This window comes from Aedes aegypti, chromosome 2, assembly GCF_002204515.2.
Source record: "Aedes aegypti strain LVP_AGWG chromosome 2, AaegL5.0 Primary Assembly, whole genome shotgun sequence".
In the NCBI taxonomy this organism is placed as follows: Eukaryota; Metazoa; Arthropoda; class Insecta; order Diptera; family Culicidae; genus Aedes; species Aedes aegypti.
Window position 1 is genome coordinate 472,595,909 of NC_035108.1, and position 24,480 is coordinate 472,620,388.

Genomic DNA, 24,480 nt, shown 5'->3' on the forward strand with positions numbered 1-24,480 from the left:
CATTATTAAAAAAACGGATTTTGGAAACCGAATTTCTTAACAGTTATCAGTGTGGGATAAAACTTGATTGTCATGAATGGTCAAAAAGATGGCACATAGCATATTTAGCTAACAAAAAAATATTTAGACAAACATTAGCTTGATATAGGCGACTATTTTATATTTCTGATTTCAGTCGAAAAATAAAACAAAAAATATCAAATACATGAACATCGGTAAACAAACTCTTGATACTTCTTCTTCTTCTTTCTGGCGTTACGTCCCCACTGGGACAGAGCCTGCTTCTCAGCTTAGTGTTCTTATGAGCACTTCCACAGTTATTAACTGAGAGCTTACTATGCCAATGACCATTTTTGCATGCGTATATCGTGTGGCAGGTACGAAGATACTTTATGCCCTGGGAAGTCGAGAAAATTTCCAATCCGAAAAGATCCTCGACCGGTGGGATTCGAACCCACGACCCTCAGCTTGGTCTTGCTGAATAGCTGCGCGTTTACCACTACGGCTATCTGGGCCCCACCGGAAAATACCTGTGATGTGTAATGAAAAGACTTTCAACATTCTACTAATACAACGATAGAGGCTAGAGTACATGCTTGATACTTTGTACAGGAGAAATTTAATGTTGTAAATTTTATCTAGTTTCAACATGCAAGTTTATTGATGTAGTAAACAAAAACTACTATTTCTAAAAATGTATATTGTTATGAATTATGTGTAATAATATGTTCCCTAACATATGAATTATTAATTTTAGTAATATCAGCGTTATTAGCTTAAATATTTCACAAAACATATTTTTCCGTTTTGACCCAATCTCACCCCCTAGACCCATTGTCACCCCCATCGACGGTACCCTAAAAAAGGATTCTAAGCATTCTTTTAGAAATTTCTTAGAAGATTCGTTTGGAAATTTTTAAAATAATATCTACCAGAAATCCTCCATACGTTTTCTGAAATTCCTTCAAATAGAATTTATTTTGGGATTCCTGATTTTTTTTAAGTAAAAATGTCATTTAAACTAATTTAAGAATCTAAAAACTGAATGCAAGGGTTCTAAAAAGGTTTGAAAGGGAATCAATTAGCGTAAACTGTGGTCCTGGATAATACTGTTTTTTTAGGCACTTTATTTCTTTAGGTATTCTACAAAATTATTTGTATCACAAATATACCTTTGAAACCTCCGATAATTCGTGGGAAAGCTTTAGCGGAATTTTAAAAAAAGAGCTAACAAGTCTCTTATGATTACCGGCCAGATATTCGATCTTCAAGATCCATATTGGATTCTTTGCACGATGTTCGGGCACCTGGTGTAATGTTTTGAGAACCTCCGTTATACAGCGCTTTAGAATGTAATGTAGGTATTAGGGCGGGTAGTTTTCGAATTTGAATGCAAGTTTGAAGCTTTAAAATTTGGAAAAATAGTTTCGTCTACGATGTGCGCAATTTAAGGATAAGTTACTACAGAAACTCAATCGTAGGTCCTGGTCAAATGCTCGAAGATTTCTCCTTTGAACATTTCTGGACGAAAACGTTTTACGAAAAATTTCATGAATAGTCAGAACTCAAAGTTTGCTGCAGTTACTCTTATACCATTTATTTTTTTTATTTTTTGAGTATATCAATTGAAATTTGTTGTCAAAAATCGCATTGGATTTTAGTCCTTGAAGAAAAAAAACATTTGGCATGGTAAGAATGACCTATTGAAAGGACAAAAATACGGTAGATGCCATTCACTTACAAGAATTCATAGGAAATTTTAAGAAATTTTGAAATTGTATAAAAAATTTGATCGGTGTATCTTAGTTCAGATGATTGTTCAACAAATCAACATAAAAAGATCTTTATGACCGAAACGATATCTCGCCCAAAAACATTAAATTGCTTGCTTGCGAAAAAAATGACATAGCTCCAAACAAGCATCTTCCCAGGAATTCATCAAAGATTTTGCCAAGAATGTCGTCAAGAAATAAACACAAATCTACCCAAGAATACCTTAAGGACTTTGTCATTTATCCATTCATCAAAAAGCTATCCATGAATGAAAGGAATGAAAGGATCTCACAAGCAATACGCTGAAAATAAGATTAATAACAGGAGGCTTTTTTAGGCTTTCTGATCTTATCACAAAATTTCTTGAAGAATCTTTATCAAATTGTTTAAAAAATCTCTTGAAGAAATCGACCATAGAATGCTTTTGAAGTTCTTTTAAACAGTTTTAAATATTTCTCCATAAAGGTCCATTGCGTACTTATTGCACATAAATTCCAATTGTTATTTTAGAATATCATTCAGTTGATCAATAATAAATTGTTCAGGAATGTATTAGGAATTTATTTCTTGAATTTATCAGAAATTTATTTCTTGAATAACTGAGAATTTCTTCAAGAACTAGTACATGAAATTCTAGGAGTCTCACCAAAATTGTCTTAAAGTTCACCAAGCAGGGATTCTTTCCACAAATTTTTCCAAACTTGCCTTAGAGATTCTTCCTAAAGTATCTCTTCGGATTCCTCAATACATATCTTTCAGAAAATCTCTCAGAAATACTTTAAGGATTGCTTCTTCCATGTTACTTATCAGAGAGTTCTCCAAAGATCTATCTGTATTTTTTCACAGAAAATTTTCTCAGTGTTTCTTTAGATTTATCTAAAAATAAATTTGATATTACCCCCCACGTTCCTTCAAAATTATTTCTCGTAAATAATATATTGGAATTTCTTTAAAAAATGCCTACCTAAGCAAATTAAAGAAAAATGCAAAATAAATCTATAAAGTTTCTAGCGGAATAAGTTCCACTGTTCATTCATAAACTTTTCCGCGAAAATACAAAAAATTTCCCGAAAGATTTAATGTATTCAAATCTACTTTGAAACTTTGTGGAGGAATTCTTGATGAATTTTTAAAAAACAGGAACCCGCTCCAGTCGGTGGAAATTTTTCGTCTAACGAAAAATTCATCGTTGGGCTAATGGGTGTTTCGTGTTGTCCGTTGCCTGATGTTTGTGATTGTTCAGTCTGTGCAGCGTATGTGATGAAGACGGTGTAAATTGTCTTTTAGAATCCTGTCACTTTTCGAGACCCCTAGAATATCCTATTTTTTCTTCAAAGAAGTAACACTTGGAGTATGAAAAGAATTTTGTCACGAAAGCGTCATGCGAAGGAGAAGCAACAAAATGTTAAGGCAATTAAAAACAACAGACAGCGCATCAACGAAAAAAAGTGATTATTTATAATCTTTTCTCTAGAGGTGAATGACTACAGGATAATTAAAACTTCTTCTTCTTCTTTCTGGCGTTACGTCCCAACTGGGACAAAGCCTGCTTCTCAGATTAGTGTTCTTATGAGCACTTCCACAGTTATTAACGGGTAGCTTTCTTTGCTGATTGACCATTTTTGCACGTGTATATCGTGTGGCAGTTACGAAGATACTCTATGCCCTGGGAATCGAGAAAATTTCCTTTACAAAAAGATCCTCGACCAGCGGGATTCGAACCCACGACCCTCAGCATGGCCATGTTGAATAGCTGCGCGTTTACCGCTACGGCTATCTGGGCCCCTTAATTATCTGGGATAATTAAAACCTCTCTAATGAAAAAAAATCAAGTTCCATTAGAATCTTCTTTAGAAATTGTCCTTGAAATTTAACAAAACACCTATTTGACTTCTTGATCCCACAAAGTTCTACAAAATAGAGGCTTTATCTAGGAATTCCCCCTGGAATTGCACAATAATTCAATCCAAGAATACGGATTCTGCTTGTAATTGATAAAACTATTTCTTTTCAAATGTTTTAAGTGAGATCCTTGCAAATTTCTTTCAAATTTCTAATGGATGTTATTTTATTCAATTTGCGAATGATAATGTAATTTTTATCAATGGCAAGAATAGAGAAGTTATTCGTCACTATATGCTAATTTCTTTAGATAATATTCACACTTGGGCACATAATAATGGTTTCAAATTTTCAGTTCAAAAACAAAATTTATATTATTCTCTCGCAAACATTCTCCACTTAATATTGATTTATTTCTCAATAATCATCAAATTGAACAAGTTTTTGATTTTAAATATCTTGGTATTGGTTAGATTCAAAATTGAAGTGGAATAATCATATTCAATATGTCCAAAAAATTTGCTCTGAAAAAGTTGAGTTGAGAGTGTTCAAACACATTTTTCCAAACTTGAGAAAATTCAACTGCGTTGCTTAAGAATTAGTTTAAAATTAATGAATTCTACTCATACCAAATCGGTTGAAGTACTTGCCGGCATTATTCCACTCAAAAACCGCATTCTTAAACTGAACTGCAAATTTTTAATACACTGTTTTCCAATTAATCATCAACTAATTGATATATTAAAATTCTTATATGAAATAAATCCTAGTAACAGAATGTAGAATTCGTTCATTTATTGTTCTTCAGAAAACATTATTCCAAAATTCTTCGCCTGGTTTTCATTATTATAACATAGATAATCATTCCTTTCATCCTAACATTGATTTTTCTTTATACGAAGAATTGAAACAAATTCCCTGTCACGTTCAGTCCTATTATGCTAATATAGGAAAAAAAGAAAATTCAAAGAAAATTCATTGGGGTGGGCAATGATAAAATATTTTTTACAGATAGTTCGTTGATTGGAACGTGGCAGGCTTTGGAGTGTATAATTTTCATTTGCAGGGCTGGTAGCAAAAAGTGATGCCGAAAAAAGTTATTTTAGTGACCAGATTTGAGAAATAAGTGACTAAATAGTGATTTCCGATTCTCGAAAAAGTGACTAAAAGTGGCTTGAAAATCAAAACGTAATTAATTTTTTTTTTCAGTTCTACAACACTGTTTTACGATGAAGAAGGGAATACCCAATATGATCTACTGTATGTAGTAGGTCTAGTAGAGTAGATACCAAATTTGGTTATTTCCAAAATTTCAAGATATTGATACCAATTTGTTTAAAAAGAAAAATTAGCATTTACACAAATAATCCTTTTTTAGCAGATTTCCAAATTTTTCAAAGTTTAAGAAAGATGTTTTGAAGAAGATCACCGTTCGTGTCTTTTATATCACCAAAATATTTTATTTAATAATATAAATTTTAAAAAGAATTTGGCATACCTATTTGTGAAATTAAATTTTTTGTTATTTTACATATACATTCATACTCCCAAGAAATGACTTCTTTAAAAACCGCTAAATTGAATTCATTGAAAACTGTATAGATCTCAATTTTTTTTCCATTACTCCAAGTCTATAATAATTTAAGATTTTGTTCAGAAAAAATATAAGCGCATAGATGAAGTTGGATCAAATATAAAATGCGCGTGAAGATACTTTCTATTAGCTTTATTTTGTGTAACTAGATCAAGATTACGGAAAATATAATATTTGGCCATCAATCAATATTTCAATAAAAACGATGATAAAAGATCGAATATGATTCTTAAGACCAATGTATCATAGATGCGTTCTACGTACGCCGAGCGAAATTGAAATTTTCCATCAGCAAGTTTAATGGGAGGTACATTTGGCCGAAATGACATTTAGCATAAAGACGATAGGTTTGATAGGGCGTTCATCTGGGTTATGCTTTAAAAAAAGTTATTAGCACAAAGCTTCTGATATTTTAATAAAAATTACTAAGGCACGTTCATGATTCACTTGGTATTGGTGGTTATAGTTGGTCGAATTGTCATAAACTATATAATTTAAAATACTTTAATACCGCGCATATTATTGTCAAACATAAACTGCGTGGCTTTCTAGGACCTCCCGCCGAAGTGAATCAAAAGTGCCAAGAATAAGATCCGACTCCCCACATTTCTTTGAAGAAAACATGCATGATTTCATGAGCGATTCAATGAAAACGATAAATTCTCAGAAGCAATTTTGTATTATGTAATAATACAATCTCAAACAGCTTCGAAAGAGGTTCTTTCAAAATTTATTCCTAGAAAGAATTGATAATATACTTTCCTGATAGATGCTTAAATACATGCGTAAGAAAAACAGAGGAACAAAAATGCTTATACTCTACCGAAGGTCTATCCGGCCATTTTCAAAGGTTTGGTTTGTAAATAAAGACTATCCTAAGAAGTATGGATAAGTTTCTAATCCCAAATAGAACGCTAAATAATTATTCTTTGTTTTGTGTTTTAGTGTTAAATACCTATATAATTGATTTTGTAAAATTTTTAAAAGATAATATGGTTTGGTTAAAAAAGACGAATTTCAAAGACAAAGAGAATAATTTAGATACATATTTTAAAGTATAGTGTTCGATAATAGAAGACAAATATCTAATAATACACCACAAGAGTTTTTCAGAGATTTTTTAAAAGAATACTTAATATTTCAACCTTTAGTTTTACAACAATGAACTTACACCATACTAATGATAACTTAGATACTCTTATAAATTACGTGGAATTTGTATGAAAAATAAACTTTTTTCACAAGAAAACCATGAACTAAAGTTTTGAACTGACAGGAAAATAAATTAAAACTTAGCCTAAATAGAAAGAAAGCCGATTCGTAATTTTCTCTCGAAAATTTAGTTCAAAATAGTTTAGAAAAAAGACTTTTTGCCGAAAAAAGTGACTTTAGTTGAAATGGCTTCAAAAAAGAGACATAAAAGTGACTGGCTTAAAAAAAGTGACCAAGTCACTAAAAAGTGACTCTCTACCAGCCTTGCATTTGGCCCATTTTTATAAATTAGATTCTCCTTGCTCCATTTTTACAGCTGAACTAACTGCTTTATATTTTACTTACAGTTTAATTAAAACTTTGCTGCTAATATATTTGTGGTGTGCTCAGATAGTTTTAGTTGTTTGCAAGGTTTTAATTCCAATAAATTTCATTTTAAAACGCATCATATTGTCTTGTCTATGAAAGGGTTATAGCACAATTTATATTCTAAAGGATATATGATTAAATTTGTTTGGGTTCCAGCTCATTGCAATATTAATGGCAATGAACAAGCTGATTTGTTAGTAAAATTGGCTGTTTCACGTGGTATAATATATAATCGTGGTATAAATCACTTTGAATATTTTTCTAATTAAAAAAAAAATCTACTATAAATAATTGGCAAATTTCTTGGAATACAAGTGACCAAGGGCGATATTGTTATTCCATTTGTTCGAAGGTAAAGATATATCCCTGGTTCAAATACTTTTCGGTTGGACGTAATTTTATATGTACCTTCTCTAGATTAATGTCCAATCATTACATTTGCAATTGCTATTTATACCGTATGAATATTAGATTCGAACATTTGTGAATGCAATAAAACATATGAAGATTTAGAGCATATTGTACTTAAATGTTTTCGATTCAATTTGCCTAGAGAGAAATTCTTTGACAGAATCAGTAGTTTGAGTAATGATATTCCTGTATCTGTCCTACCAATATTGAAAATTTTATATCAATATTTGTGTGAAATTTCTTATCATGTTTGATACTTGCTGCCTTGTTTTCTTTTTCATTTTCAGATACACCAAGTTTAGCCTACATTCGTGTCGTTTATTGGCATCGTGGATACGCTTGGGAGGACCTTTATGACGACTTATCCAGATAATTCGGCTCTGCGATGGATCCATTCCAAATGAGCCTTTAATTTTAATTTTCATTTAATAACGTTTTATTAGAAAAGATAAAGAGGTTTTATGCCTTTTTGAGAACGATTTTGAAAGGAAATCACTCAAAGAGGCTTTTCCCTCTTTCCAAATTATTGAGCTAATAAATAATAATAACAAATAACCAGAATCTTTAGGTCAAAAGATAAAATCTAAATTTTGCAATAAAAAGGTTGCCATTGCTTTGAAATTTTTCCAACATTCAATTCAAACTACTAACAACAGCGATTAATTATCCAAACTCGTCGCACCCTGGAAAACATAATCCCAAGTCCAGGGACGAAATCATAATGTGGCTTTATGCTTAATCATTCAAAACAATATTGTGTGCATTATTAAAAAAACGGATTTTGGAAACCGAATTTCTTAACAGTTATCAGTGTGGGATAAAACTTGATTGTCATGAATGGTCAAAAAGATGGCACATAGCATATTTAGCTAACAAAAAAATATTTAGACAAACATTAGCTTGATATAGGCGACTATTTTATATTTCTGATTTCAGTCGAAAAATAAAACAAAAAATATCAAATACATGAACATCGGTAAACAAACTCTTGATACTTCTTCTTCTTCTTTCTGGCGTTACGTCCCCACTGGGACAGAGCCTGCTTCTCAGCTTAGTGTTCTTATGAGCACTTCCACAGTTATTAACTGAGAGCTTACTATGCCAATGACCATTTTTGCATGCGTATATCGTGTGGCAGGTACGAAGATACTTTATGCCCTGGGAAGTCGAGAAAATTTCCAATCCGAAAAGATCCTCGACCGGTGGGATTCGAACCCACGACCCTCAGCTTGGTCTTGCTGAATAGCTGCGCGTTTACCGCTACGGCTATTTGGGCCCCTAACTCTTGATACTATTTTTATTAATATTCCTGTTCATAAGGAATTTACTGGTAAAAATTAATTGAAGTAGAGGTGCAAAACGAATAATTTGAAGTACTTCTCAACAAATCTGTGGAATAAATCGAACGACAATATTTGGTTGTATTCAAAATTGTGCCGAAAAAATCCTTTCAGAATTCAAAAACAGACAAAATATTGAAAGTCAGGCTGAATTTAATGTGTGGCAGAATTTCTGTTAAATTGAACCCATTCTTCCAAATAAACAAAAACAATAACTCCAATAACACAATGGATTATTGACGAACTCGAAACAACCCGAGTTAGATAAATGTTTTGTATAATTAGGAAATAATTTATGCATACTTAAAATATGTAATTTTCAATTGAACGATTCAATAAATACATTATTGAAAACAATCAGTGGCGACTCGTAACCTCACGTTTGTGATGGTACACAAATTACGTAACACTAAATTTCAACTTTTTGTGCCTACCATAATTTTTGGTTGTTTTTCCTAAACGTCTCTGGTTTATCTTCCGGAGGATTATGTTCTTGCAGAAGGCAGATAAAGAATTCATTTTCAAGCCGTAGGTTACTGCAGAAAATTCACTAGCAATTTATTCAGCAGGTCTGCCACATATGGTTTTTGCCAAAATTTATTAAAATTTTTCGAACAAAAAATTCATTTCAAGTTTTGCCAGAATATTCTCTAAACCTTTTCCCAGAAAATTTTCACATTTTCCGTTGAAAATGTCTACAGCATATTCACCTGAATTCTTCCAGAAAGTTAACCGGGAGTCCTTATTTTTCTTGAGTCAAAAATCTTGACATTTTGATTTCAAAATCACACTGTAGTTATCTTTATAATAATTAATATATTTTTTTTTCTGTTTATGTTTGAAAAGCTAATGCAACTTTAAATTTCATTATCATCAGAACTTGACAAAAATGCTTTGATGACCATTTTTCTGGAAAAAAGTGACTTAGTGACTTTTTGTTGGAAATAGTGACTTTTAAGTGACCAGGTCGAAAAAAGTGACCAAGTTACTGAAAAGTGACTGGCAACCAGCCCTGCTAAAATTTGAAGTATATGCAATGCATCGATATCTTGTGTTACTTAAATATAAAAAAAAACTTGAACTTATATTGAGAAATGAAGAATCGAATATATTTACAAACATTTTTTTTCTATGAAAATAATACAAATTTTAAATCAATCTTTTGAAACCCATGATACACTATCCAGCAAATATAGTAAAATTTCATTATTATGGGTTTATGATACGTTCCTATTGTTGTGGCATTCGTGTCGATATTATACATTTCCTGATTAATTAGATTATCTTTCGAAGAGTGTATTTTTTTAATAGAAAAGGTGCTAGTGCTAGAACAATCTACGTTTATGATTTGATTATCATAACTAAAACATTTGTGCCTTTTTTCCCCTAAGGACAAATTTTGCTAACCAAATTATTACCGCATTATTTACACTACCCACCATAAGTATAGAATCGCATAATTCAGTATTGCAACACCCCAGTTGAATATTGCAGCACCCCGAAAAGTTTAGCATCACCCGTAAACTATAACACTAATAACGCAATATCTTGGAAACCTTACTTTCTAGAAAGCTGCGGTCTTCAGCAAAGTTGTTCAGAAGCCTTACGGCGTTCATCAGCTGAAATTTTTAATGCGCCATTTCGCCGCTACGTGGCGCTAGTGTGCATGTAATTTGGTCATATTTTAGACAGCTCTAGCTCATGAACCTGACCACTTAGAATGTTCGTGTCTTCAGCAAAGTTGTTCAGAAGCTTAAAAGCAATGTGAGGCAACACTGATTGGTTAGCAATTTTGCCGCTATGTGGTGCTAGTGTACAGCTGTGAGAGGAGACAGCTCACTGACAGTTGGCATGTTTTCTTGCCTTCTTTCTTTAGTTCTTGGGTTGTGCACACGGTCTAATGATCTTATTTTGGTCAAAATCATTCACTTCTTGTTGTTCACTATGAAAAAGGTATGAATAAAAAAATCAATATCAGTTTGCCAACACACGACTATTTTTAAGTATTCAACTTTTTAAAATGTGCAGTCATCGAAAAACACCTAGAAAGTTTTATTACCTTTACTTAAATGTTGACGGTATTTTACGCTTTGCTCTTCAAATGTGTGGTTTTCCAGTGTCAGTTTATGACAGGTTACCTTGTCTTTTGGGAGCTCGCAATCTAAGCCATCTGTCTCCTCTCTCTCAGATGTGCAGTTAGATTTGGTTATATTTTCGCGGGCTCTAGCTCATGATCTTGACCACCTAGAATGTTCGTATCTTCAGCAAATATTTAGAAGAAGGCATTTTCTACGAACCTGTTTACTTAGACAAAATTCAAAACATTGTGGAATACAATACAGTGAGGGCCCGATTTTGTCAGCCCCTCGATGAGTTTTAGGCTGACAAAATGGGGAACCTGACGAAATCGGGTCATTTTATTATGTTCCTGTTTTTCAAATTTCAACGTGTTAATTTATTTATTTATTTATTTACCGCGTCAAGAACTTGCATGGACTTTTAAGAGTTCATTTAAAAATTACGTAACGCAAAATTTGACAATTTTAGACCCCCTTTCACCTCCACGTAACAACTTTTGTATAGAAAATTTTAAATTTTTCTATGAACTGTAACACTATGTAAGACCCCCTCCCTCCCCCTGTTGCGTTACACAATATTTGAACGGTCCCTAAGGGGTCGATGACCATTGGTGTAGCCAGGTTTTTTCATCAGTGGGGGTTGAGAAGATCGGTTCTTAACATTTCATTCACGATTTTCACGATAAAACGATCATTATACATTACACTCTTTTTGCATGAAACATAAAACTATACAAGATACCCACCGCATTTTTTCATAGTAAGCTAAGTAAAGTCCTAAACGCGTCTTATTTCAATGTTGAGTGACGGGTCTATTTAAAGTCTTGCAGATTTACCTATTGGAAAAATTCCAAAGATTCGATTCGTTGTGGTCCCTTTGATCGGCAATTTTGCTTTGTCCAGTAAGACAAATGGAATCAACCTGAGTTCCTAGTTATACATGATCGATGAATTATCTAAGAATTTCTCACAGAACACAGAAATTCCTAAAGAGGTTCATATTAAGATTCCTCTTGATTTAGAAACTCCTTCGAAAGAGCATAAATAATTGCCTCGAAGCTCTTCTTGGAATTAATTTTAGTATAATTCAAAGAATGTTTCATACGGAGTTTTCACATAATTTTTCCTAAACATTGTTATAAAACTCAATGTTCGGAAATGGAATGTATGTAAAAATATTTCTTACTGTATGAAAACCAAGAAATTTTCTTTAGTTGTCATGGATTTTTTTGCTGGGTTTTTAGCGCAGAAGTAATCATAAATTACATAACATGAGATTGTGAATAAAACTCATAAATTATTTCTATACCTAAGGGATGATTTAATGCTTCAAAATGATTTTGGTGAAATTCCTAGTCAAGTTCCTGAAAATCTCGTGAGCAAATTTTGAAGTTTATTTCTAGACATACTGAAGATAAAAATGGAATAAATTCAACAAGGACTAAAAGAAGATAATTATTGAAGTAATTACTTGAAAAATAAAAATATTCTATTAGAATTTTGAGTGAAGTTTGTGGTCGAGTTCAAGTTCAAGCAAAAATAAATTTTAATTTAGACGCAAAACCCTTTCGGCGTACCCAGTATGTTTCTGGAACAATTTATGAAATTCTTCTTCTTTCTGGCGTTACGTCCCAACTGGGACAGAGCCTGCTTCTCAGCTTAGTGTTTTTATGAGCACTTCCACAGTTATTAACTGAGAGCTTTCTATGCCAATTGACCATTTTTGCATGTATATATCCTGTGGCAGGTACGAAGTTACTCTATGCCCTGGGAAGTCGAGAAAATTTCCAACCCGAAAAGATCCTCGACCGGTGGGATTCGAACCCACGACCCTCAGCTTGGTCTTGCTGAATAGCTGCGCCTTTACCGCTACGGCTATCTGGGTCTGAAATTATTGCTTGGAAATTTTTGAAAAAAAAAGTTTCAACAGGAATCCATAGATTAATTTTTGAAATAGTATTGAGAGAAATTCTCGGAGGAATTCATGAATGAACCTACACACATGTTTTTTTGTCATAAACTCGGCTGTATGAATCCCGTTTTGTTTTTTAATTTTAAGCATGATTTAACTAGCGAATTGCCAAGTTGCTTAGTAACGAAACACAGTTTTATGATACTTGAGATCGCTTTACATAACTCGTTTAATATTTGGCATATTAAATTGAGTTTTCATGGAAGAATTTTTAAAATCACCTCCAGAAAACACCTTCAAATTTTGTTGAGGAATCTCTGGAGAAATTCGAGGTACAGCCAGGAACGATTTATAGAATAATTTCAGGAATAATTGGAGAAACACGTTAGAGAAATATCTGGAGGATTATGAATGATATCTCGAGTAAAATTCCTGTTGGAAATACGAGGAGTTTTATCCGATTACTCTAATGATAATATTCTGCTGACAATAAATTTTGTAGAACCTTTTTGAGTTTTCCAACAGATTTGATAAACCCTTCGAATAATTTATGGTAAGAAGTTTTTCAAAAGGCTGATTGTTTGGTATACTCCATAAGTTTTCCAATCTATCATCATGTAACAATTATATAAATATGAGTGCATGAGACAATCTTTTAAGAATACACACACATGATTGATTCACGTAATATTGTTTTAAGCATCGTCCAAAGGGGAGGAGGCATTCCCATTGACCCCTCTGGCTACGCCCATGCGTGCATGACATTAAACATCATCATCAATTATAATGAAAATGTGGTAAAACATGGCGAAAACAATTTTTTGATAAATTTAAAACAGGCTGACAAAATCGGGTCAAAAAGCTGACAAAATCGGGGGTAGACAAAATCGGGTCAGTACTGTATAATTGTTTACTATGTGTTGAAAAAATTCAAAATTTGACATTTTTTGTTCAAATAGGCTATATTTAATGCCTTAAGGAATCGTACACAGTTTTAATTTAAAGTTATTTCCAACATTCAGTTTAAATTTCGGATTCATCATTTCGCTAAAAGCAGAGCCACCCTTGTCATAATTGCTGCCTACATTGCTTTTAAGCTTCTGACCAACTTTGCTGAAGACACGAGTTCTAAGTTGTCAGGTTCATGAGCTAGAGCCGTCTAAAATATGACCAAATTACATGCACACTAGCGCCACGTAGCGACAAAATTGCTAACCAATCAGTGCTGCCTCAGATTGATTTTAAGCTTCTGAACAACTTTGCTGAAGACACGAACATTCTGAGTAATCAGGTTCATGAGCTAGAGCCGTCTAAAATATGATCGAATTACATGCACACTAGCGCCACGTAGCGGCGAAATGGCGCATTTAAAATTTCAGCTGATGAACGCCGTAAGGCTTCTGAACAACTTTGCTGAAGACCGCAGCTTTCTAGAAAGTAAGGTTTCCAAGATATTGCGTCACTAGTGTAATAGCTTACGGGTGATGCTAAACTTTTTGGGGTGCTGCAATATTCAACTGGGGTGTTGCAATACTAGATGATGCGATTCTATACTTATGGCGGGTAGTGTATGTCTATTAGGATTGTCCCGTTTTTGTTCTTCATTTGTCTCGTTTTTATCCGCTTAGCTGACCATAAGTCAGTACTTCCCAAACTGTGCGCCGCGGCGCCCTGGTGCGCCGTAGCACTTCTTCAGGGGCGCCGAATAAATTAAATTTGAAACGTTCTCATTATCTGAGAAAATGTTTCGAAATTTCGGATATAAATAATGATAAGGCTCGTTTAAAGAAAACCGTTTTTCAACGACATTGAAGCAGATTATAGCCAGTCGATGAAAATACTGTCATTTGAACATTCAATGTCGAGAACTTTTGAACTTGAACTGGTTTTTGGAATTCAAGGCCGTGCGGTTAGTGTCGTCATGCATTGTGCTGAGGAGTGTTACTACGATTCCCACTTCACCCCTGAAAACTTTTCATGAGGAGCGTTTGTTCCGATTGTGTCACAGGGCGTTGCATGCTGGTCCTTTATCTGAAGTGGTGCTTCTTTTTTCAAAATTGTCCACTTGAAGCATTTATGTGTTGGTGTCTTTAAAAGATCCAAGTATGATTACTGTATTTATTTGATTGACTCAAAATAAAGCATTCAATACTGTTTTTGCAAAGATTGTTTGGTTTTCCACTGTAAATTTTGAAAAATAACGATATTAAATGGTTTTTGACACAATGAAATAAAAAAAAATGTTAACAGCAGATTTTTAAAATTGTTACCATTGGAGGTTTTACAGAAAAAAATGGTAATATATGGATATTTTTGGTAAGATTAGCAAGAAAATTTGATTCAACATTAACAGTTCAGAAAACACTAATTTTTGATGAAACGCTTTCAAATTTATCATTTGTTGAATGTCAAATCCAACGTTTTATTTGAGTTTTGAAAGCTGGAGCTTCTCTTTTTTTCTTATCTCATTAGTTGAGGTGCTTGCACAGTTAATAAGTTTCAACAAATTTACAGTTTAAAAATTATATGAGCATCAATGAACAACAAAAAATATTTATAAAAAAAAATGGATGTGATGTGCAGGATAATTTTCAAGAAAATTGTCAATCGTTCACAATGAAAGAAACAAGAAAGTTTGGAGTGTGTGCATTGATTGTAATTATTTAGTAAAGTACATTTTTTATCGCTATTGAAAATTGAAGTAGAATACTCACTTATTGGACTAAAAGTTTCACGAATTCACATTTGATTTGCAACAGCATATTTGAATGTGTACATTTGGGAATAAATTAGATTATCTCAATAACGTTTGAGAATCGATATTGAAAATTAAACTCATTTTTGATTTCAATAACCCCTAAAGTTGTGCTAAGAAAATAAGTATTTTGGATAGACCGTTACGCGTTATAATTTGGTTATTTACGGCAAAATCAAATTGAAGTGGCCGCATTATAAACGCGTAACACATTTTCCAACATACATATAACATTCTAATAAACCTCGAAGTTATTTTAGTGTTTTTTGTCCATATTGAAAGTTTTATGCTTCTGGTTATGAAGTAAGGAAAATACAAGAAAAATATATAGCTTACCCTTTAGTTTTTTTTTGTTCCGGTGCGCCGCGCCATTCCCAGAAAATTGTTAAGGGCGCCACGCTCTTAGAAAGTTTGGGAACCTCTGCCATAAGCCCAAGCACACATGACATACAATCTTAGTTCTGTGTAGGTATATGCAAATTACACAGTTTTTGCATTTCACCATTTATTGGCAACATTTCGATACGATTTCGGTAATATTACAGGCAGATGGTTGATAACTACTACGTAGTTTTTTCAACACGATACGATAAAATAAAAGTTTGTTTGCAAACGAAAACCAATGCAATGAACTAAGCTCGATTTCGAGATACTAAATATCGAGTAAGGGAGAGTTGACTATACATTAAACATTATCAAATCTGTATGATTTTTTTTAGGAAATACAGATTTGATAATGCTTAAAGTATAGTCAACTCTCATTTAATATCTAAGTCAAATAATCCAAACTTTTTAGCTTCAACATTCTTTTCAGCACTACTGTTTTTAACTTCATGGCTCAAAATGCTACGTACACTAGCTTGATATCCCCCTCCCCTTTCGACTGTAGCATTTTTTGGTGTAAAAACTCAAAGATCTTCCTGAAGTTCCCATAAAGATTTACTTTGGAACTTATTCAAAACATATTTCGAGTAATACACAAAGGAATCACTAGAAAAATTTCTAACGGAACTTTATATGACCATGTTTTAGATCCTAGAGGAAGGAAAAATTTAATTTGTAATTTGTAATTTATTTAGTAACAAGGAAGGAAGGTCAAGGAAAAATTGATAATAGTAAACGTACGTAGTTACGTTCTACGATCGTAAAATGATTAGGATAAACCACTCCTGGCTACGAACCTGAGATGCAAGACAAGTATCACCATCAACATCAACACCAACAAAAACGCGTCTTCCCCTCAAACGCTAATGGAATGTAAATATTGAACCTATACCGAATCCACGTCAAACTCGGTTAACTTTATCCGGATTCCCTGTGAAATAACATTCCCCAGCGCAGATATGCAATCGACGAATTACGACAACAAAGTGAAGCAACGGGGACAAAATTTAATGACCGTCTGGCGGAGAGCTCAATTTTGCCACCCCTTCTTCTATGAGTGATTTTTCCATCTGCCAGATAATCACCCACACCTTCCCTTCTTCTGGGGTCCTCTTGGAAGATACGCCCACTTGTTCCCGTGTATTTTGCAACAATCAAAACCCGGATGATTAACAATTCCTACTTACGCACTTTTAGTTCCCGGATGAGGATCCGGATCATTTACTTCTAAGATAACGCATTCCAATCGATTCCACCAGCTCTCATAAATCCATGGAATGCATTTTCAATTTCTCTCTCCCCAGTACTCCACGTCTGGGTATTCTTGTCCACGTTTGCGTCTTCTTGTCAGGCACTTCTCGGGGCTCACTATTTGCCACAAAGACACTTCCCCCAGACAGAGGCCCCGGATTACCATCCACCTCCTCACCAGACGAGACATAAAAAACCCTCCTCAACCCTTTCGGCCAATTTACGATTCCATACGGACATCTTTCAGCCCCGGTTACTTACACGGAGAACGGTTCTTCCAGCCGGAACTCAAACAAGAAGCGGACCGGTTCCGCCGGACATTTTCACTGCGATCCAAACCGATTCGCACCAAATCACAATAGTTTTTCACACGGAAATTTCACAAAATTTTCCTCACTGACTGATCCCGTTTAATCTGATGTGACTTTTGGACGATGACACGAAGAGACTTTTTGGGTTGACCGACGGACGACGGATTCATATGCGGATTGACGTATCAGAAAACGCAACCCAAGCAGATTTTCCCGTTGGGGGGCGGCCGTTTAGTACGCCATAGTTTTAAGAGGGAGAGATGTTCACGGTGGATTGAATACCAATACAAAATTTTAGGTTGTTCATGCAAAAAATATGACATAGAGGTCCCCAAGTAAACTGCTACGAACACCAACGCACAATCAATCTTACACAAGTCGATTTCCTCAGAATGAAAACGTATCGATGTTTGTTTGACGTTATTGACATTTCGGTCAACAGCAGGCCAACAAGGAAGTGGTTGTTTTGCAGCAATTCTGTTTATATTTGGATTCTCACAGCAAACAAAGAAAATTATGTCAACATTGCACTACTACGCAGGCAACTGGATTGGTCTATTGGAGAGAAGGCGATGAAAATATGCCAACTTAAGCGTGACGTAATTAATGGAAGCACTCTCAAAGCACTGCTTTTTTGCTTTCCTTTCAAAACGACGTGAGACTGTGTGCGTGTGCTCCAACAGAAGTGGGTTCGATCTACTTCGGTCGAAATGAATCGAAGTGCGAACAGCGCACGAGGGGTGTGCTTTTGCATTGTGTCGGGTTTGTGTCCACTAAATCCACACTCTAAAAACTATCTACACGCTAACTTGGAAGTACTCATTAATGGGTACTTTCGTACCCATTTCCGACTAAGGTGGTTTAACTCATTAAATGGGTAAAGGCGAATTCATTAAAGAGTATTAGACATGAACATCAAAACATGGGTATTTTTCACTCTTGATTGGTTTTGGAATAATGGGTCAAATGTACTAGGTACAAACCAGCACAACCGCTCGCCACAAAATCTTTCACTAAACTGAGGTCTCGATCGCGAGACACGCATGCTCAGTCTTGTGCGCGCTTTTCCGAGCTTTCTAGCTGTCAATTCTCACACGCTTAAATGAAACATACACGACTAACAAACATACTCATAGCATGCACGCTCAGATCAAACAAGCACGCTCATATTAAACCAATTAATATGTTTGTACAACAACTCTAGCTACCACACTCAGTACTGCTAATAAAAATGGGTATTTGGAACCCATTTAATGGGTACTTTCAAGTTAGCGTGTAAACAACGACTTTGGGCTTGTTCACAAATTTCATAACGATTTTGAGCGTACAAAATTTGTAAAATATTCATACAAAAATCGTAACGAAACGGTGGGTGGGTATCAAAAATAGCCATTTTTGACATTATAAAATTTGTGAATGAACCCTTTGTTTGATTGCACGGCGCAGGACAGTATTTCTGTGCTCAAATCACCATTTACCACAGCACGGTAGGTACAACGGGGGCATGCGTATCGGTATCAATCAGGTAAGTACAAATTTTCTTCTTCTTCTTTCTTCTAGGAACACCAATTAATTTCTAATTTCAAAGAGCTAATTGAGTCCTTAAATGTTTAATGAATTCTTGTTTTTATTTAATAATACGAAAGAGCATGTTCTTGCAACTACTTTAGCAATTTTTCTAGCTCAAATAACGGAACCATAGTGGATTTGGATTGGATTTGAATTGGATTTGGATTGGATTTGGATTGGATTTGGATTGGATTTGGATTGGATTTGGATTTGATTTGGATTGGATTTGGATTGGATTTGGATTTGGATTTGGATTTGGATTTGGATTTGGATTTGGATTGGATATGGATTGGATTTGGATTGGATTTGGATTGGATTGGATTGGATTTGGATTGGATTTGGATTGGATTTGGATTGGATTTGGATTGGATTTGGATTGGATTTGGATTGGATTTGGATTGGATTTGGATTGGATTTGGATTGGATTTGGATTGGATTTGGATTGGATTTGGATTGGATTTGGATTGGATTTGGATTGGATTTGGATTGGATTTGGATTGGATTTGGATTGGATTTGGATTGGATTTGGATTGGATTTGGATTGGATTTGGATTGGATTTGGATTGGATTTGGATTGGATTTGGATTGGATTTGGATTGGATTTGGATTGGATTTGGATTGGATTTGGATTGGATTTGGATTGGATTTGGATTGGATTTGGATTGGATTTGGATTGGATTTGGATTGGATTTGGATTGGATTTGGATTGGATTTGGATTGGATTTGGATTGGATTTGGATTGGATTTGGATTGGATTTGGATTGGATTTGGATTGGATTTGGATTGGATTTGGATTGGATTTGGATTGGATTTGGATTGGATTTGGATTGGATTTGGATTGGATTTGGATTGGATTTGGATTGGATTTGGATTGGATTTGGATTGGATTTGGATTGGATTTGGATTGGATTTGGATTGGATTTGGATTGGATTTGGATTGGATTGGATTTGGATTGGATTTGGATTGGATTTGGATTGGATTTGGATTGGATTTGGATTGGATTTGGATTGGATTTGGATTGGATTTGGATTGGATTTGGATTGGATTTGGATTGGATTTGGATTGGATTTGGATTGGATTTGGATTGGATTTGGATTGGATTTGGATTGGATTTGGATTGGATTTGGATTGGATTTGGATTGGATTTGGATTGGATTTGGATTGGATTTGGATTGGATTTGGATTGGATTTGGATTGGATTTGGATTGGATTTGGATTGGATTTGGATTGGATTTGGATTGGATTTGGATTGGATTTGGATTGGATTTGGATTGGATTTGGATTGGATTTGGATTGGATTTGGATTGGATTTGGATTGGATTTGGATTGGATTTGGATTGGATTTGGATTGGATTTGGATTGGATTTGGATTGGATTTGGATTGGATTTGGATTGGATTTGGATTGGATTTGGATTGGATTTGGATTGGATTGGATTGGATTGGATTTGGATTGGATTTGGATTGGATTTGGATTGGATTTGGATTGGATTTGGATTGGATTTGGATTGGATTTGGATTGGATTTGGATTGGATTTGGATTGGATTTGGATTGGATTTGGATTGGATTTGGATTGGATTTGGATTGGATTTGGATTGGATTTGGATTGGATTTGGATTGGATTTGGATTGGATTTGGATTGGATTTGGATTGGATTTGGATTGGATTTGGATTGGATTTGGATTGGATTTGGATTGGATTTGGATTGGATTTGGATTGGATTTGGATTGGATTTGGATTGGATTTGGATTGGATTTGGATTGGATTTGGATTGGATTTGGATTGGATTTGGATTGGATTTGGATTGGATTTGGATTGGATTTGGATTGGATTTGGATTGGATTTGGATTGGATTTGGATTGGATTTGGATTGGATTTGGATTGGATTTGGATTGGATTTGGATTGGATTTGGATTGGATTTGGATTGGATTTGGATTGGATTTGGATTGGATTTGGATTGGATTTGGATTGGATTTGGATTGGATTTGGATTGGATTTGGATTGGATTTGGATTGGATTTGGATTGGATTTGGATTGGATTTGGATTGGATTTGGATTGGATTTGGATTGGATTTGGATTGGATTTGGATTGGATTTGGATTGGATTTGGATTGGATTTGGATTGGATTTGGATTGGATTTGGATTGGATTTGGATTGGATTTGGATTGGATTTAGATTGGATTTGGATTGGATTTGGATTGGATTTGGATTGGATTTAGATTTAATTGTATTTGATTTGGATCGGATTTAGATTGGATATGGATTGATTTGAATTGGATTGGATTTGAATTGAAATTTGATTGGATTGGATTTTTGTTCAACTTGGATTGCATTTGAATTTGCTTTAGAATGCATTTCATTTGGATTGGATTTTGATTAAAGTTGTATCAAATTTGGATTTTATTTGGTTTAGAATTGTATGAAATTGGTTTTGGATACAATTATAATTGAATTTTGTTTGAATTTTGATTACATTTAAATAGAAATTTAGAATGGATTGTAAAGCCTGGTTATTTTGTAGTCGTTTATTTCAACACCCTTTCGGTTGTCGCGCGAATTTTCGTAACGCGAGTACCGTGATATATCAATTCCCGGACGCATAAAGTAGTGCCACAAGTTATGTTACTAATTTCTAAATATTTGGGGTCGATTCTATCAACGTACTACTATAGCACGAACCTATCGGACTATTATCTTGATGGAATGACAAGTATTTTCGTTTAAATTACGATTATAACATCAAAATAGTGATTTCAATAACATTTGCAATGTTAATAAAATTTCTTGTGTTTCGATTACTTACATTCTTTGGTTATAGTCGTCCTTACATTATCTGCAACAATCATTATCATAAGAGCATTGTTCCCGCGGATACGATCCGGTAGGGAATAATTACTACAAAGAGAGATACGTTCGAATTCACGGTTTATTTCAGACTGATTTGATACATTACATGGTGTTGTATTTAAAGTCCTCTACCCTATTGTACTTGCATAGAATATTCTCGATGTGCATTGTTGTATACAATAATGTGCTGTGTCTAAACTGTTATACTATTGACGGACTGAATATTTTGGAACTGTCAGACAATAGAGAGAATGAAAAAGTAAATAAACAATAACAATGTTTGTTCAATGTTGTGATCTGGAATGATCGTAATGGTAAGTAGATGTTATGATGAGGGTTTATTCACATATTTCATAACGCCAAAAATGGCCATTTTCGACACCCACCCACCCCCTTGTAACGCATTCTGTATGAATATTTTCCAAATTTTGTATGAGCTGTAACATTTCAAGAACACCCACCCACCCCCTTAAGCGTTATGAAATTTGTGAATGGGCCCTGAAATTATAATGTTTTACTGATTTTTTTTTGTTTTGTTTCACGTATGCTCGATTGTTATGTTATGCTCTACAGGTAAGTAGTTTCAGTGGTGTGTAAAGTGTTGCCAGTATGGCAGATTTTTTCCAACTAACATTCACCATTATAGCAGTTTTATTCAGCATCATGTTTAATAACACTTTAATAATTTTCATGGCCAAGCTTTGTTCAGGCGTTGTTCACACAAATTTGGAAAAACTTTAAAGCATGACGTTGAATTCTAATTTTATTTTTCTTTTAATATACTGAAGTTGAATTGGAATTTTATAAGATACTTATTCAGCTCTTATTCATGCTTGTCCGAATGTTTTCTTAGGCTGTGAACCGTTTCACTAATTCGTTTAACTTTTAGTTAAAATATGACATTCCGGTAGTTATTCTCTCCTCAAATGGTTAAACTGAACTGCATGGTCGATCCATTTGAGTTTTGACAGATGAGTAGTTTTTCAGAACAAAATTTACAGATGGATATTTATTCTCAAATTACCGGGAGCGAACAACTTTTGAACTTTCAAGTTTCAGTATGCTTCAGAGCAGGGTTATTTTTAACTGGAGGGGAACTAACTATCGAACTGTCAAATTTTAACCAAAAGTGAATCGGTGTAACGGTTTACAGCCTTAAGGGATTAATAACCAAAACGGCCGCTATGAAATGCATAGATACCCGGATAAAAACGTATCATTCAGTGAATGGAATAAACCATTAATGTACAATATAACGTATTGGATACAATACAGCGTATTGTAATTGAATGTCGAAGCAATATTATTCTTGTTTGGATATACAATTCAAAAACAATATAATATATTGTAACAGAACATTGTATTGTTTTTAATTGGTTTTATACCTTACAATTTTGGTCAAATTCCTATTTTCGCGTAAAACAGCTGTTGCTTTTTTCTATGTAGCTTTGCTGAAAGAAATAAACAAAACAAGTTCAGAAAGCAAGAAATGTTGGGTGAAAAATATTCAAAAAGTTAAAATAAGTAATTTTTTAGAAGTCACTTGACATTAGCTGTAACGACGAATGCAACCATGATACAGTTCGTTGAATTGTTTTTGTATTGTACAACAATACACGAATTGCTAATCAAGACAATACATGAACATTATATCGTATTGTATTTTCAAAATGTTTGTATGAGAAAATATCTATATTTGTATTGTTACGATACTTAACCACCCATACATTATATTGCAAAAATCTCATATACCATACAGTGAACTGTTCAAAACAATATATTGTACTGTAATTGTATTGTCATTTTACATATACTGTATTGTATTTCCAATATATTGAATGGTACTGTTACAATACGTTATATTGTTTTTGTATTGTATTTTTTATTCGGGAGCGCCACCGTATACTTGTGTGTTTGACAGAACAGCAATATTAATCAGAATTGTAAAATCCCACTTACGGTGGCGCCTTTGTTTTGATGCGGTGAGTGCCAAAAGAATGACCTTCAATGATCCATGAGCCTGTGCATGCCAATGAGAATATATAGTATATATTCTCATTGTATGCATGCTATAAAACGTTTGACTTTTACTGTACGCTCTGTTTTCAAGTCGTGAGAGAGAGCGGAACAGAACCAACACGCGGCGCACAGTAAAAGTCAAAAGAACAAAAGAATTTATGGCACGTACAGAGGCTCATTCAAGAGCGATTTTCTGAAGATTAACTCATAAATCAAAAATGGACGAGTCGAGTCTAGTACACGACACTGAAGACAGCCTTACAGTTGAGGTCGAAATACGCGTATCTGTCAAAGATACAAACTTTAGTGGAATTAAATGTTATAGTACTAAATTCGTTTTTTTTTCATCTACTTATATTTAGTATTGTTTCATATTATCTTAACAAAAACCTGTTGATTATACCATTTTCAGGTCAAGGAAATAAATATGCTTTCTAAAAGAAATGAATTCAAAATCGGCATATAGAGATATGTTAGTCAACATAAAGTGTAATTGTGGTTACAAAATGCTGGTGGGATGCTGGCTAAATATACTTTTAGCTCAATAACACTCAATGTTGCTAACATATTGCCATACCGCCACTAAACTGGGCAGCGCATAACTCAGTCGTGACGTGCCTCAACTTACCGCGTTTTGAAACCGGAATTTCAGCATGACGCTGCATTTTTACGAATTTTATGAATACAGCACACTAATCAGATATATCTATATATATTAGTCGTCACTAAAGGACCGAAAAAAAAAATTAAAAAAAGTTTGTCTTTATGTCTACCGAATTCATGATTGCTAATGGGATTTCTCCATAAAATA

The 24,480-nt window shown here is 34.1% G+C and overlaps 1 protein-coding gene across 1 annotated transcript in view; it reads right to left on the reverse strand.

Moving 5' to 3' along the window:
* Positions 1-17,471, reverse strand: part of LOC5567339 (fibronectin type-III domain-containing protein 3a) — a 241,878-nt gene extending 224,407 nt beyond the window's left edge. The window contains exon 1 of the mRNA XM_021848353.1: positions 17,183-17,471. The gene's annotated coding sequence lies outside the window, so the exon portion shown is untranslated. The remainder of the gene's footprint in view (positions 1-17,182) is intronic.
* Positions 17,472-24,480: the final 7,009 nt, after the last annotated feature.